The sequence below is a fragment of the Oryctolagus cuniculus genome, chromosome 13 (assembly GCF_964237555.1).
Source record: "Oryctolagus cuniculus chromosome 13, mOryCun1.1, whole genome shotgun sequence".
Classification (NCBI taxonomy): Eukaryota; Metazoa; Chordata; class Mammalia; order Lagomorpha; family Leporidae; genus Oryctolagus; species Oryctolagus cuniculus.
In genome coordinates, this window is record NC_091444.1 from 24,391,591 (window position 1) to 24,408,007 (window position 16,417).

The following is a 16,417-nucleotide window of genomic DNA, read 5'->3' on the forward strand; positions in this document are numbered from 1 at the left end:
TTGGCCCTGACGAAGGTCGAGTTGGATGTATGCATAAAACTGTGTGCCAATGCAACCCCTTGCCTTCCATTTCTCTTTCTTTTCAAAACTCTGTTTTAATTTAGGAAGCAATGTGCCCGGATGGGGGTCTACACTTCCCAGCTGCTCTGGCAGCTAGACGTGAGCAAAGACTTGCAAGTGGAAGTCATGGGAGGTGGCTTCCAGGGACTCGTCTTCCGGTGGATAGAGGCTCACCAAGGGCAGCACACACCCTCCACCCTTCCTCCAGTGCTCTGCCTGGGGCAGGAATATGATCACTAACCATCTGGAACCACGGAATGACTTTGAAGATGGAAGTAACAAACTAAGGATATTAGAACTCAGAGATAAAAGGAGGCTGGGCCGCAGGGCATATTATGGGGTCACAGCCACCTGGACTGCCTATTTCTGTATGTCTTCCACCTGTTCCTCTCTCTCCTAACCTTCCACGTATGTGGTTCTCCAAATGTGGTCCCTGCAACAGCAGCTATGTCACTTGGAAAGTAGCAAGAAATGCAGGGTGTCGGGTCCCAGAACTCCTTATTCAGAAGCTCTGCAGGCTGAGTTTTCTTTTTATAAGATTTCTTGCTGAAATAATCCCTGCATGTTTCTAATGAATGGACTCGTTATTCATGGTTCTGTCTCTCCATCGAGGCTGAGAACACCCAAGCCCAAGCCACTGTTGCTCTCACCCAGACCACTGCTCCAACCTGACCTCCCTGCTCTCCATTTTGCCCTTCTCATTCCATTTCTCACGAGAAAGCCAGAGTAGAGTTTCCAAAGAACATCCCACGGCTCACGTCACCTCCCCACTGAAAATCCTTCCTGGTGCCTTCAGGACGCTGGCAGATCCCTCTCCAAGGCTCGCAGTGTTACCGGAGAACTGCAAGGTTCTTGTCTTCGTGCAAGAAAGAATTCAGGCATGAGACAGAGAGTAAGTGGAAAGCAAATAGCAAGGTTTATTAGAGCAGGGACATACGTAAGAACGGATGGGCACCTCTCCAGACAGAACCTGAGAGAGACTGCCCAATCGCTCAGACTGGGGGAGAGCGAGGTTACGTGGTTGAGTGGAGAGAGTATGCCTGGGCAGGCCAGGCGGGCGGCTCAGCAGAGAGGCAGAGAGCTGAGTGCACAGTCCCATTGAGGCCGGGGGGGGGGGGGGGGGGTTTAAGGGGATGGGCCTTGCCTTCTCTTCTTCTCCTCCTGGAACAAAGGACTTTTTGGATGTAAATATGAAAAATTCCTTTCTGAGTTTTCCCCCTGAAGTTATCAGACAGGAGGAAGCCTGGCTGGCGCTGCCCCAGTTAGAGGAAGGATGAGCAGGGCCCCCTGGAAGATCAGGATGGGGGGGGGGTAGGATGCTTGAAGTACAGATACTGGGCTGCCCCTGGAAGGTTATCAGGCAGAAGGGGCGGGACCCCCACCTGGCAGGTTATCGGGTAGAAGGGGCAGGGCAGGATGTTTCAAGTGCAGATACTGGGCTGCCCCAGAAGGTTATTGGGATGACGTTGAGATGCATATGCTGGTCCTAGATGTCTCCTTAGGCCTTTGTCACTCACACAAACTCATTTCTGACTTCCTACCTAACAACAGGACCCTTCCCAACCCTGCCCCACCACCTCGCCAGTCTCAGCTCTCACCAGCTCAAACCCCAACCCTCAAGCTCGGCAATTAAAAATCCCTTGCAGGTCCGCAGCCCCAGCGAGCTCTCACCTGCCTCTCTGAGCTCTGCACAGGCTTTTCCCATCCCCCAAAGCAGGCCGACCAAGAGAACGTGAGCCTCACGTGCAGTCTCATGACCATGGTGGAAGACAGCAGGGGCGCCTATTGATAATGATACATTCTAGAACCGAAAGGTTGTCATCTCACAAAGTAATTCATATCAAGGTTGTGGGTGCAATAGTTTCTTTTCTCGTGTGCAGCCTGCTTCTCCCCCACCCAGCCCTGCCTCCAGGACAGGACTCGGCCACGAGGGGCTCACCCTCTGTGACCAGGGGCTCCTCCTTGGTGCTCAGTCTGTCGGTATATAATGACACAATGACTCACTGTAGCCTGGGTGCCTTAAATGCCCTTCTCACAATTCTGGAGGCCTGAGACCTGGGTGCCCACACGGTCACATGGTGGTGAGAACCCCTGACAGCTGCCTGCCACCTGCCGCCTTCCATGGCAGAAGGAAAGGCTGGGGCGGGGGGGGGAGGGGCGGCTCCTTCAGGCCTCTCTTGGAAGGCACTAATCCCATGTGTGAGGGCTAGCCACTCCCAAAAGCCCCACCTCCGCCTTGGAGGTTCGGGCTTCAACCTATCATGTCGGGAACATAGATATATTCAAGCCGTCACCCTCCCCGCCAGCGCCCTGTAACTCCCACCCTGAAGTGGAGAAGCCTGGGTTCTCATCTGAACCCAAGGCTCTTGCCCCAGGAGCGCAGACTGGCTCTGCCTTCATCCTGTCAAACTAACACCGTGCCGAGCAGCAAAGATGTTGTTTTATTTGTTTAAAGATGTCGTATTTTATTTGAGAGAAAATGAGAACTTTCTTCTGTTGCTTCACTCCCCCAAATGACCACAACAAAAACCGGGAGCCAGGAACTCTATCCTAGTGTCCTCCATGGCTGGCAGGGGCCCAGGCGCTTGGGCTCTTTTCTGCTGCCCTCTCAAGTGCATTAGCAGGAAGTTGGGTCAGAAACAGGGCAGCCGAGACTTGAACCTGCACTCTGATTTGGGGCGCCAGCGTCTCAGCAGCGACTTAACCCAGGGTGCCCCAACACCAGCCCCCAGTCAATGTGTCACTTGTACCAAATCAGTATCTACTGAAAGGGCACCAGCCATCTCCTGTGCTCACCCATCCCTGGGAGAGAATAAGTTGTTTTTTTGAATTTGTCTTCTAGTTTCCCTTGAGGGTCAGCCAGCCTTTCTCCACCATGTTGTGTACATGCACACACACTCACACCACACACACACACATGCCATATGCTTGCAAGCTCTCACACCACACACTGAAACACTCATGCTTGCTTATACGTGTCCACACTCACACACACACACACACACTCACACGTCACACACCTACACTCACACGCATTGTGGATGTCCGTGAGAGGCCTTCATTTGTTCCAGGTCACCCAGCACCACAGGGGGCAGGCCTGCAACTGCATCCCTGGGTGGCTGCTCTGACAACCACACGGCCGCCCACTGGACAGGCATGACCGCTGGAGGCGCAAGCGTGTCTGGGTACATAAATGATGATTCCTGTCTGCCACAGCCAGTGACTGATGCCAGACCCAATGGCCAATGAAGTGCCTCCCTGGGCTTTTAGGCCACTGGGACAGGCCTCCCTGGTTCCTAGGGCAGGCAGAGCGTGGCTGATACGGCAGGAGGCAGCCAGGGAATCCCTGCAGACTTTCCAGGACCCGGCACTGCTGAACATCTCAACACAAGCAGATCACGCCCCGTCTCCGGGAAGCAAAGCAGGACGCTGGACTTAGATGTGGGGAGCTAGGATGTCCTAGAAGAACGGTCTTAAAATTATGGTACACAATTGTGCTGTGTGACCTGGAGCAAATGAAAGACCCATCTGAGCCCTTCCAACCCCTGCAATGTGTATGAGCAAGCAGTGTGTGTGAGTGTATACAAGTGTGTGCACATGCAAGTGTGTCAGGGTGTGAGCTGTGCGAGAGTGTGTTTATATGGGAGCCTCTGAGTGCGCGCATGTGAATCCAAGTGTTCGTGTGAATGTCTCTGAGGTGTGTTTGCAGTGTTTGGGGTGTGTGTGTGTGTGTGTGTGGATGGCGGAGAAAGACTTCCTGTGGGGGAGGACTTTCCAAGGCATGTGCAGGTGTGGCTGCTTTGAGCCCCACAGGCCCCCAAAGCCCATGCACACCCTTGCCTGTGGTCCCTGCCCCTTTGGATTGCCTTCCTCCCACTTTACAAAAGAACGGTGTCACCCTCGCCCACTCTCAACCTTCCTGTGGGGAAGTCTTCAGGGTGCCAAAAGGAAAGGACATTTGAAAATGTCACTTGTGGGGCCGGTGTGGCGCCATGGACTAAGCCACTGCTCATGACCAGCATCCCATTTCAGGATCACCAATTGGAGTCCCGGCTGTTCTGCTTCCGATCCGGCTCAGTGCTAAGGCACCGGGGAAGGCAGAGGAAGATGGCCCACATACCTGGGCCCCTGCCACCCATGTGGGAGACCCGGAGGGAGCTCCTGGATCTCAGCATCGCCCTGGTCCAGCCCTGGCTGTTGCAGTCATTTGCAGTGTGAACCAGTGGATGAAAGATCTGTGTAGTGTGTGTGTGTGTGTGTGTGTGTGTGTGTGCTTTTAAAATAAATAAATGTTTTCAAAAATAAAAATGTTATTTTGGGGTGAGTCTCCTTCGGGGCTGCCAGTCTTCGCTCCCTTTATTCAATGCAATGCCAGGAGCAGGCTGGAGCTTTTGCATTGGCCCTATGGAAGCAGCTTTAATCATACATGAGCATCACAGATCACGGGAGGAAGGATGCGAGCGATCTGGGGATGAGGACCTCTTCGCTGTGGTCCTCGAGGTTTGTCAGGACCGCTTTGCTCTTGCCAGAGCCTGGGGAGATCAAAGAAAAGATAATAAGGAAGGCCCAGAATGCTCGCCCCCAACCCCGTACCACACACAAGCAACGCCTTTCAACTCTTCTCCCCACCAAACTTACATGAGCCCACGACGTGTGGGCGGGGGTTACAGGAGGGAGAGGAGGAGGGGAGAAGAAAGAAAATGAAGGAACTCTTGAGTAGCCAAACCAGAATAAGTTTCTGACATCGCATGTAAAACCTGCTCAGAACTGCTACAGTTCACAGGATATACAAGAAGACACCCACGGCAAATGTTTTATGAGAGTTTCTTTTTAAAGAAGAGATCTATCTATCTATTATTTATTTAGTTGAAAGACAGCATGACAGAAAGAGAGAAGGACAGACAGAGAGACAGAGAGATCTTCCACCTGCTGGTTCACTTCCCAGATGGCTGCAACAGCCAGGGCTGGGCCAGACTGAAGCTGGGAGCCAGGAGCTCCATGCAGGTCCCCCATGTGAGTGGCAGGGGCTCAAGTACTTGGGCCATCACCTACTGCTTTCCCAGGCTCCTTAGCAGGAGGCGGAGCTGAAGCAGAGGAGCCAGGACTCACATCAGCACTCAGATTTGGGATGAGGGCTTCCCACGTGGCGGCTTAACCTCCTGAACCACAACACGTGGCCCTGTGTGATTTCTTCTGAATGCAGTGTGCTTTACTCAATAGGTAGTCAGCATCTATTTTATCAAATAGTGCAATGAGATATGTGTTCCAATTACAGTCAATCCTGAGAAAATGTCATCTCATAAAATGCTTAAAATCTATCTGTCCTACATCTCGTATTAATGGAAAAAATAAAATGAAATGCTAGCTACTGGAACAATTCATTTTTAGCAATGCATACCTTTCTCTTTTACTAAATTAGTTGGAAAATTTTTATCTCAATGTCTAAATAAAAGGAGTTTTTTCTGTGTTTTTATGCAGGATTCTTATTTAATTATTTCCAAAGGCCATGCTAAAGTTGAGTACATGAACATTTACCAAACAAAAAGCCACTCCTTCTATCATGTTTTTGGGACTATAAAAAAACTACCAGTTTTGGTGGCACATAACATTTAATTGGGACAAACTAAGTAACAAGAAACAGCACATAGATTTATTCTTGCTTTCATAATTTACCATAAAATAGATTAATTATATTATCTCCCTCACAATTTTAATCTTGGCTGCTTTTAGTAATCGTTTTTACAGGATTAGAAGTAATCCTTATTACTGTGTTTTTTTATAATATTCTTCCAAACTTGCATTGTAATGTTCATTTGAATTAAAAATTAAGTCAGACTTTTTCTTACAGTCTGATTTGCAGACTGCTTTGACAAGATGTCTGCTTTCTACATAGATTATCTGCAAGGCATTTTCCATAAATCAAGTGACCTAAATCTGAGCTCTAAGGTTTTGATGAAAAGATATTTAAAGCCTGTAATAAAATAAATACATTTGATTTCTTAAAAATTTTATTGGAGGAGGCCGATGCTGTGGCATAGTAGGCTAAGCCTCCTCCTGTGGCACTTGCGTCCCATATGGGCACCGGTTCTAGTTCTGGCTGCGCCTATTCTGTTCCAGCTCTCTGCTAAGGTCTGGGAAAGCAGTAGAAGATGGCCCAAGTCCCAACAACCATCACCCGCTACATCCTTGGGTGCACATTCGCAGGCAGACCCGCAAGAAGCTCCTGGCTCCTGGCTTTGGATCAGCTCAGCTCTTCCATTACAGCCATTTGGGAAGTGGACCAGCATATGGAAGATCTTTCTCTCCATCTCTCCCTCTCTCTGTCAGTAAATCTACCTCTAAATTTTTTTTTTTCCATTGGAAAAAGTGCATTGAAATTGACAATATTTTAATTTCTCAATCCCTTTTTAATAAGTTGGTTGAGGCAAGTTGCTTCCAATTGAAAAAAAAAAGTGTAATTAATAGTCCTTGAATAAATTTTGGAAAAGGCATTTTTGATTACTCCCAGAGAGAAAGCGAATAGTTCTAATTATGGGTAACAAATCCCTTAGGAAGTCTTTTTTCTCCTTCAACAAACTTGAAGGAAACAATAATTTGTGATGACGGGTCACTGTATGATTTGGGGCATTTGAACCTACAAAGAGGTTAAGCAACTGATGAGGTGACTGGAATAAATGCCTTCTATTCCCGGCAACATGTTCCAGAAAGTCAGGTGCACAGCTATGAACACAAAACAAATTTTCGACAAATAGAACCGACACTGCACCCTTTCACAGTCTAGCAGTAAGTAACATTTATCATCTAACTGGGAGATCACGTTAATCTCATCATCAAGAGATGTAGTCCCAATAAATTTTTATTACAGTACTTATCTTTCTTTAATTTAGCATTGACAAAATTTACATTATATTTATATTTCTTTAGTCATTGTACATTGATGATAATTATGATTACTCATTCAAGAAGTAATTTTAACATTTAAACCCTGATGAAAGAATATTAATATTAATATAAACATTAAAATTAATATAGTATAAATAATTAAAATTGATATAAATATTAAAATTTCTGATTACTCAAAATGATGTGTGACATTCTTGAACTATACACTTAACATGGTTATGATGGTACTTTTTATGTTGTGTTCTTTACCACTACTAAAAAATCAATGATTTAAAAATTTAATTTGTACATATATCAAATGTAATTTACATATTTCAGAACTGCATATTGGATTATCGATAAAAGACTGCCAAACATAAAAGCATACTACATAAAGGAGAATAATATTCTGCGGGAGACAGAAGAGAAAGACCAGTTTAGAAAGGCTAGAGATAGAAATCTATTTCCCAATATTAAAGAAGCAGTTTGTTCACATAGAGTTTTTTTTTTTTTAATTATTTACTTTCATTTCATTTGAAAGGCAGAGAGACAGACAGATAGACAAAGCTCTTCCATCTACTGGTTCAGTCCCCAGATGCCCGTAACAACCAGGGCTGGCCCAGGCCGAAGCTAGGAACTCAGAATCCCATCCAGGTCTCCTACATGGGGGGCAGGGACCCAGCTATTTGAACCATCACCAGCTGCCTCCTCGGTGCACATTAGCGGGAAACTGGAATTGGAAGTGGGGCCAGAACCGGAGCCCAGACACCTCAATACGGAAAGCTACTGCCCAAGCTGAGTGGTTTTTTTTTTTTTGACAGGCAGAGTGGACAGTGAGAGAGAGAGAGACAGAGAGAAAGGTCTTCCTTTGCCGTTGGTTCACCCTCCAATGGCCGCCACGGCCAGCGCGCTGCGGCCGGCGCACCACGCTGATCCGATGGCAGGAGCCAGGAGCCAGGTGCTTTTCCTGGTCTCCCATGGGGTGCAGGGCCCAAACACCTGGGCCATCCTCCACTGCACTCCCTGGCCACAGCAGAGGGCTGGCCTGGAAGAGGGGCAACCGGGACAGAATCCGGCGCCCCAACCGGGACTAGAACCCGGTGTGCTGGCGCAGCAAGGTGGAGGATTAGCCTAGTGAGCCGCGGCGCCGGCCCAAGCTGAGTCTTAACGCTTGAGCCACATGCCTGCTCCTATTCACATAGCTTTTTGGTGGACAATGATGAATTCCAAATCACTGTGGTATTTAGATTCCACTGAATTATATTTAACAAATGATAATAATTTCATTGCAGAGTCCATAGCTGTAATTCTGAAATTATGTCCTTTGGAATGATTTCAACGTATAGAGAAAGCAGAGCACGCTAACTGGCAGATGTGTGAGGAGCTATGTGGACTCACAGGATACTTCCAGAGGCCGGGGAACAAAACCCAAGAGCCCCGCCCATGAGCTGGGGTGGGGTGAGGGGCGCGTCAGAGCAAAGGTGGCCCTGTGCAGCCCGCTGGCCGCAGTTCTCTGCCTTTGTCTTCCGACTTTGCTCCTTACGGGCATTTCTTCCTCTGCAGAAGAGCAGGAACCCCATGGGCCAGGGGCTCTGCAGTAGCACCACCTACTGGGGCACTGTCCACCCTGTGTTGCTGCAGCCATTTTGGAAGTCCATATGGGCCAGGTCTTTCACTATTCAGACTGGTTCATTCATTTGGGAAGGACAGGAGGCTGAGACCTGTTTAGCCACATGTTACATACTATATGGGGTGCGTTAGACCCAGAATCTCCTTCACTGATTAGAAAAATCAAGGTTATTTGTCGCTCCCCCTCTTTGTGGAGGAACGACACAGGACCCTGCCTAGGCTTCATATCCGAGTCACGGCACCATTATGTCGCTCCCCCTCTTCGTGGAGGAGCAACACTGAACCCTGCGCTGTTCTTTTGTCTGCTCGGCCCTCCCCGGGTTTGCTGCTGGTTCTTCCCGGGTTGGCTACCGTCCCTTCCACCTCCGTGGAAGGGCGGTTCCCCCTGCCACTTTCCCCACTTCCGCGGGGGAGCGGCACACCGCCAGCCGGCTCTCTCGGGGGCTGCACAGGTGTTCCCCTTAGATGTTCCCTGGTGCATGTTGTCTCTCTCCTCCTTTATAGTCCTCTTCCACCAATCCCAACTCTGCTACCCACACGCCGAGTACGCTGCTCTCCTCCAATCAGGAGCAGGTCCTGCTGTTTATTGGTTGAACTGGAGGCAGCTGTGTAGAAGCTGTTTCCTCCTCTCCCAGCGCCATATTGTGGGAGAGCAGATGCGTAGAATAAGTCTTAATTCCAGTAACAGTCTAGTCTGAGTTGCTCCCCACAGTTATTGTTATACTGTCGTGTACCACCTAACGGCATTGCTCTCAACAGCGGATGTGTATTTGATGAAGCTCCCGTAAGGTCACACAGCCTAGTTTGTGTACTGCACCTTCATGAAATCACCTAAGACCCATTTCTCAGAACATACCCTGTCGCTAACGTGATGCATGCCTGGACGTGGCTAATATTATTAAATGAGTGTTGACTACGTACCACACTCTGAGCTGGAAACTTTATACGCGTGATCTTCACAATCCCGTGATGTAGGAATTATTTTTTTTTTGATTTTTATTTATTTATTTATTTATTGACAGGCAGAGTGGACAGTGAGAGAGAGAGACGGAGAGAAAGGTCTTCCTTTTGCTGTTGGTTCACCCTCCAATGGCCGCCGTGGCCGGCGTGCTGTGGCTGGAGCACCGTGCTGATCCGATGGCAGGAGCCAGGTGCTTCTCCTGGTCTCCCATGGGGTGCAGGGCCCAAGCACTTGGGCCATCCTCCACTGCACTCCCTGGCCACAGCAGAGAGCTGGCTTGGAAGAGGGGCAACTGGGACAGAATCTGGCGCCCCGACCGGGACTAGAACCCGGTGTGCCGGCGCCGCAAGGCGGAGGATTAGCCTAGTGAGCCACGGTGCCGGCCACGTAGGAATTATTATCATCCTCATTTTGCAGATGAGAAAAATAAATCTTCCAGGCATAACAGCTGTGAGGTGTTGAGGCTTGATCGCTTGATCATGAGGCCAAAGCCCACACCCTGACCCCGAGGGCTGTCACTCCCAATTCAAACGAGGCTCTGGGAGCTTCAACAAGTTGCCAGGATTGCAGCTGGCAAGGCTCGGGTCAGGCAGATGCATTCATTCATTTGCTGCAGAAAGGAGTTAAGGCACTGCCTGGCGATGGGATGGAAGTGTCCGTGTTTGCCTGGAACTGCCTAACCCCATCGCTGCCCTGGCTTCGCCGCCAGGTTGATGACACAGACAGACCACTCTCTCTTTTTTTTTTTTTTTCTTTTCTGCAAAGGCGGACACTGAACTCCCCAGAACCGTCTCTGAAACTTGGCTGTCCCCTCCTCCAGCACCAGACTCTGGATCAGGGCTGTGCAGCCCGAGCCTGGGCAGCTGATACAGCGCCAAGCCCCACCCTCCAGCACCCAGGGCTCTTCCAGCTGAGCTGCGCTGGGAAGCGCAACAGGGCCTTCTGTGCCTGTGGGTATCGCTGGAGGTGTGGGCGCCTGGCTGCCACTGCCCACCTCCGATGGACCTGACTGTCCACAGTGTCGGTCACCTTGGGAGCCGCAGCCAGAGGGGCCTGGCTCGGGGGTAACCGGCACGGCGTACGCTGGTTCAAGCCCTGAGGAGGGCAGGTGTGTGAGTCCCAGCCCTCGTGGTGGCTTCCCAGGTGGGGGTGCCTATTTTGTTCTCCGCCCAGGTAAGGCTTTCACTGGCCTTTGGAAAGGGGCCTGCTTTCACTAATTATGCCCCAGAGTAGGGAGGGACCAACTTGCAAACTGCAGGTGCCGCATGCAAAAAGAGAGAACCAGAGCTGAAGAGAAACATGCTAACTCTGATAAAGGGGCAGCCCGAGGACTGTCAATCAGCGGGAGGCGGGTCTTCCCCCCGCACCACTCATCTGCCCACCTCCTCCCCTGGGCTCCCAGAATTCCCTTGCCTACTCCATTCCTCTCCTCCCGGGAACGGTGCATCCAGGAGAAAGAAATCATCTCAAACTGGGGTTACTGCTTTTTTTTTTTTTTCTTTTAAGGATTAGAGGGGAAGAAATAGTTTTTTTTCCTTTCTTTCTTTCCCAGTTGGCTAAACATGACATCGGACCTACAGGCTTGGAAAACAAGTTGAATAGGAGTGTAAGCCATCAGACAGGACAACAGCCTGGACTCATGCCCTGGGGGCAGCCCAGGCTGTCTTTTCGTCTGAAACTGGTGGCAATCATCAGCAAAGAGCAGCTGTCAAATTTGCCTCCTGCCCCGGTGGGGCCCCTGGGCCGCCGCAGTCTTTATTTAATTGGTTTATTAATCTTATAATGCAATACCAGCTTCTGTCTCATTGTGCCTCACTGGCTCACTGAGGCTACACTTTGTAAATATGTTTAATTAAGCTCCAAAAGCCACGTGCGCCCTCTCCTCTTGGTTCGGCTCTCCCACCAGGCCAGACGCCAGCCAGCTCTGAAATAAACAAGTGGCTCTGCCATCCTGTCTTCTGCTCCCACTCGGGGTGGGGATGGGAGGGGAGGACATTGTACAGAAAGAAATGGCCTCCGCCTCATCTGGGATTTGCTGCTGTCCATGGCAGGAGAGCAGCCACGGCGTGCAGAGACGCTAACTGGAAGGTCTAGAGGGAGTGCAGGGAACGGGACGCCACACAAGCTTCCAGTCCCTAGCCTTGTTTGGGGAGCAGATGCGCTTACCACCACCGAGCAGCCCTTCTCTGAGACCATGCTCCCACCCCAGGGAAGGGGCCAGACATGGAGCCAGGAAGAGAGGGGGAGACTGCCCAGGGAAGGCTTGGGGGAAGATACACATTTGGTGATGTCCTACAACTGCATTGTGCACATCTGTCTCACCCAGGGAATGGTGAATCCTGGCAGGCAAGGACTGCTGTCTGGCACAGGGTGGGGTACGTGCGAGTCATGGAAGTTGGGAAGGAAAGATGCAGGCAGGCAGGACGGACGGACGTGAGGCAGGTGTACAGGTGAGGATCTTGGCTGGTAAGTGGATGGGTGGGAGTGTGGATGGGCGGGTGATGTGTTAGGGATTTGGACCAGGGACTCTGCTCACTGTGACGCAGACCCTGTGGCTCCAGAAAGCCAAGCCATGACCTCTTCCCAGGAGGGTGCCCAGGGAGGTGATCCGGAGGGTGAAGTCTAGGTGTGAAGTGCGCCCTGCACACCACCAGAGCAAAGCCGGCGGGAGAGGAAAAGCATCCCAGTCTGTCCATCGCTCGTTCTGAGACAAGCTGCTACACCACTCAGGGCTTGGTGGGTGGCAGAGGCTTTCCTTATTTATTCTTCTGGTTGTTTTTCCTGAATTGTGTCCAGAGGGCACCGAGAATAGGTAGCACTGCAAGCGTTCAATCTGTCATCTGGACGTTTCTAAACATCTGGATGGCTGGCATTGCATTGACCCCAACTGGTGTTTAGGGCTGTGGAGGTCCAACCCAGAGCAGATGCAGGGCCGAGGAGGAAGCACATGGGCAGGGGGTGCCTAGGGCAACCGAACACCCCAGGACGCCCACAGATGCCCGTATTTCAGATTCTTGAGCCCATTGCCAGCTTCTCCCAAAGTTTGATTTGGAAAATGTGGGCATGCTGGACAGAGGGGTAAAGAAAAGAGAGAGAGGGAGAAAGAAGAGGAGGAGGGAAAAACACCAGGGCAGGTGAGGCAGAGAGCCGGGAGGGGTGCCTCTCTGAGCTACAAGAAGGGAGCTAGGAACAGTACATTTTGCCCTTGGCCTTCCCAGGGGCTCCTCCCACAGCTACCGCTGGAGACTAGCGCAGGCTGTTCTCACCCCAACCCAAGACCCAGATGGAAGTAGCCAGAGCACCAAGTCCCCCTGCTATTGAGCTCACCCTAGTTTTATCAGCACTGTGGCTTTTTCTCTCTGGCAGGGTGAGACAGAAAAGGAAGGGTGAGAATGGCCCCCTGCTACAGAGTGGGAAAGCAAGGCCAAGAAGGGCACAGAAACTGGCCAGGGATGAGCTGAAAGGCAGAGGGAACTCTCAGCTCCTTGCTGCCCGCGGCGTTTGCATGCGGTTCCTTTCTGAAGGCAGGAATCCAGAGCACTTTCCCCGCAGCTGCAGCTCCTCCTGCCTGTGTGTGGACAGGAGAGGCAGGACAAGGGTGAGATGCTTGGAAGCTGGGAGAAGATTGGCACCACTTTCAACACGACTCCCAGCTTACACCCCCCCAACACGAGTGTGCTCGCCCGTGCCCTGTGCCCTTGGGATTCATGTGAGTTAGGAAAATGGTCCTCTCTGTAGGCGCCCCTCCTTGCCCCCTCCTCCAGTCTCCTCTCGGCTATTGGAGGCTTGCCTGAGTGTGTTTTTGTTTTCTGCACTGGGTGATTGATTATAGAAGAGCAAATTAGCTCCCCCTGCTTTAAGATGCATTTTCTTTCTTAAAGGGAAGATGCGCCATCACTTCTCTCTGCCCCCTGACTGCCTTGGCTGTTGGCCTGCAGTCCTGGAAGCTGCAGAAGGGGCTGCCAGGAAGCCAGGAGGCGGAAGCTTACAGCAGCCCACCCCTGTGGGACCCGGGCCTGTGCCCTCTCTGCCTTCCAGTCTGCTCTGCCTGTCTTGAGGGAAGGAGTCTCTGGTTGTTCCGGCTGTCTTCACCCCGCTCTGTACCAGCACATGTGAGTCCAGTTGCCAAGCAGAGAAGAGACACTGTTGAATGAATACAGAAATAAAAGGTGAATGAATTATAAACACAACGATCTCAACTTAATAAAATCAACATGCTCTGGGCTCCAAAGTACTGGCCATCTCTCTTTCCACTCTCACTGTTGCTCTCCTGTGTTCTCTCTCTCTCTCTCTCTCTCTCTCTCTCTTCCCCTCTCTCTCTCTCCTTACTTCCACTCTGGCTCTCTCCCAGCGCTGTGGGCCCTGCTACTCAAACTGCTCCCTGTACCCGCAGCATTGGCATCACCTGGGGCAGAGTCCTAAGGTGACCTACCTGCAGAGACTAAACTTCAAGGAGCGCAGCTGTGTGGTCCTCAGTAGGGGCAGGAAGGTAGACCAGCTGACTTCTTCAGGCCCCACACTGCCTTATTAGTTTTCCAAGGTGATAGTACATTGAAAGGCTTAGCTGGAGACCATTACAGACCTGGGGTGCTGGGTGGGATGGGAGTGGGGTGGGGGATGGGGTCTCCACTGTTACTTTTCCATCCTCACCCTTCCTGCTACTCTACTCCCTTGGAGGTCCCCGGCTGGTGGTGGTGGGGGGACAGTTCTGGAGCACAGAATGGCTTTGCTCTGACTAATCTCCAACAACTGGCTGAAGCCACATTCATTATTCCAAAAGGCTCATTCATCTGCTAATGCCAGTGTAGCCATGGCTGCTGACGGCACCTCCCACCTTCCACACCCAGTTCTAGATGGGACAACACGGCAGCAGGAAGAGCTTCCTCCTCAAAGCTGGTGTCTGGGGAGCCTGCCTGGGCACTGCTTTGGCTGGGGTGGTCCTAGGCGCTGGACCCACTCCTAGGTCACCCTGGGGTCGCAGAGCCACGGAGCGGTGCAGGTGAGTAGAACACATCGTAGCAACACCAGGTACGCTATCTGAGACCTCTTGGTTGAGCTGAGCTGCCCTCTCACAGGAAAATCAAGGACTTGGCCTCTTTATCTGTTGGGTATAGGGCTGTGCTGTGTCTCGGCAAACCTTGCAGGAAGAGACTTGGAAGAGATGGAGTCCAGAGAGCTCCTGATGAGGGAGCCCTGGAGAACGACAGAGCCTTTTGTCAAACTGTGAACCCACGACTTGGACTTGAGTTCTCTCGTCCGGCCCAGAGACACCATCTCAGGTTCTCCCGCCTTTCTCCTACAGGTTCCACCCTGTGGGCTGCTCTTCCCGGGACAATAAACTCTTTTTTTTAAAAGAAGAAAAACTGGGATACGTTCGTTGGCTTACTCCTGTCTGTCTGTGGGTGCCGCCGAGGAAGTCACGTCAAATTCTCTCTTCCCACGGCCGTCGTGTCTAAATCGGAGCCTCCTACAGAGCCCGAGCGGCTGCGGAAGCTCTCTGTCGGGGGCTGAGCCTTCAAACAACCGCTGAGAGCCTGAGGAGCCACTCCGAGCAATGGGGACGCTCACGGACTGTGCAGTGATGAGAGACCCGAACACCAAGCGCTCTGGGGCTTTGGGTTTGTCACCTATGCCACCGTGAAGGAGGTGGATGCGGCTCTGAGTGCAAGGCCACACAAGGTGGATGGAAGAGTTGTGGAACCCAAGAGCGCTGTCTCGGGAGAAGATTCCCAAAGTCCAGGTGCCCAGCCAACTGTGAAAGAGGTCTTTGTTGCTGGCATTGAAGAAGACACTGGAGAGTATCACCTGCAAGATGATTTTGAACAGCATGGGGGAACGAGGTGACCGAGATCACGGCTGACCGAGGCAGTGGCAAGGAGAGGGGCTCTGCTTTTGTGACCTTTGACGACCATGACTCTGTGGCTAAGACTGCCACTCAGAGATCCCACACTGTGAATGGTCACACTGTGCAGTACGCAAGGCCCTGTCAATGCAGGCGATGGCCAGCGCGTCATCCACACCAAGAGGTCAAAATGGTTCTGGAAACTTCAGTGGTGGTGGTGGAGGTGGTTTTGGTGGCAAAGACAATGTGGGTCATGGAAGCAACTTCAGTGGTCGTGGTGGCTTTGGTGGCAGCCAAGGTGGTGGTGGTTATGGTGGCAGAGTGGAGGCGGTTACAATGGATTTGGTAATGATGGAAACAATTTTGGAGGTGGTGGAAGCTACAATGATTTTGGCAATCACAACAACCAGACTTCAAATTTTGGACCCATGAAGGGAGGAAATTTTGGAGGCAGAAGCTCTGGCCCCTATGGTCATGGTGGCCAATATTTTGCTAAACCACGAGATCAAGGTGGCTATGGCAGTTCTAGCAGCAGCAGTGGCTACGGCAGTGGCAGAAGGTTTTAATAACTCCAGGAAACCAAGCGTAGCAGGAGAGGAGAGCCAGAGAAGGGACAGGGAAGCTCCAGGTTACAACAGACTTGTGAACTCAGCCAAGCACAGTGGTGGCAGGGCCTGGCTGCTGCAAAGAAGACATGTTTTAGACAATACTCGTGCACATGGGCAAAACAACTGGAGGACTGTGTTTGTGACTGATTGTATAACAGGTTATTTTAGTTTCTGTTCTGCGGAAAGTGTAAAGCATTCCATCAAAGGGTTTTAATGTTTTCTTTTTTTGCACCCATGCTGTTGATTCCTAAATGTAATAGTTTGATTATGACACTGAATAAATGTGTCTTAAAAAAAAAGAAGAAAAACTGCTTTTATTCACATCTTAGTAATTTTTATATGCTAGAAGTATTTCTCAACAACTTCTGTATAAAAGAGGTCAGAAATGACAGGAAGGTATGTTTCTTAAGTTGAAAGTATAGTCTGGCGCCATGG

General features: G+C 50.8%; 1 pseudogene; it reads left to right on the forward strand.

Annotated features, from left to right (window-relative positions):
* The first annotated feature begins 120 nt into the window (after window positions 1-120).
* Window positions 121-16,204, forward strand: LOC100349775 (heterogeneous nuclear ribonucleoprotein A1-like; annotated as a pseudogene).
* The last annotated feature ends 213 nt before the right edge of the window (window positions 16,205-16,417 follow it).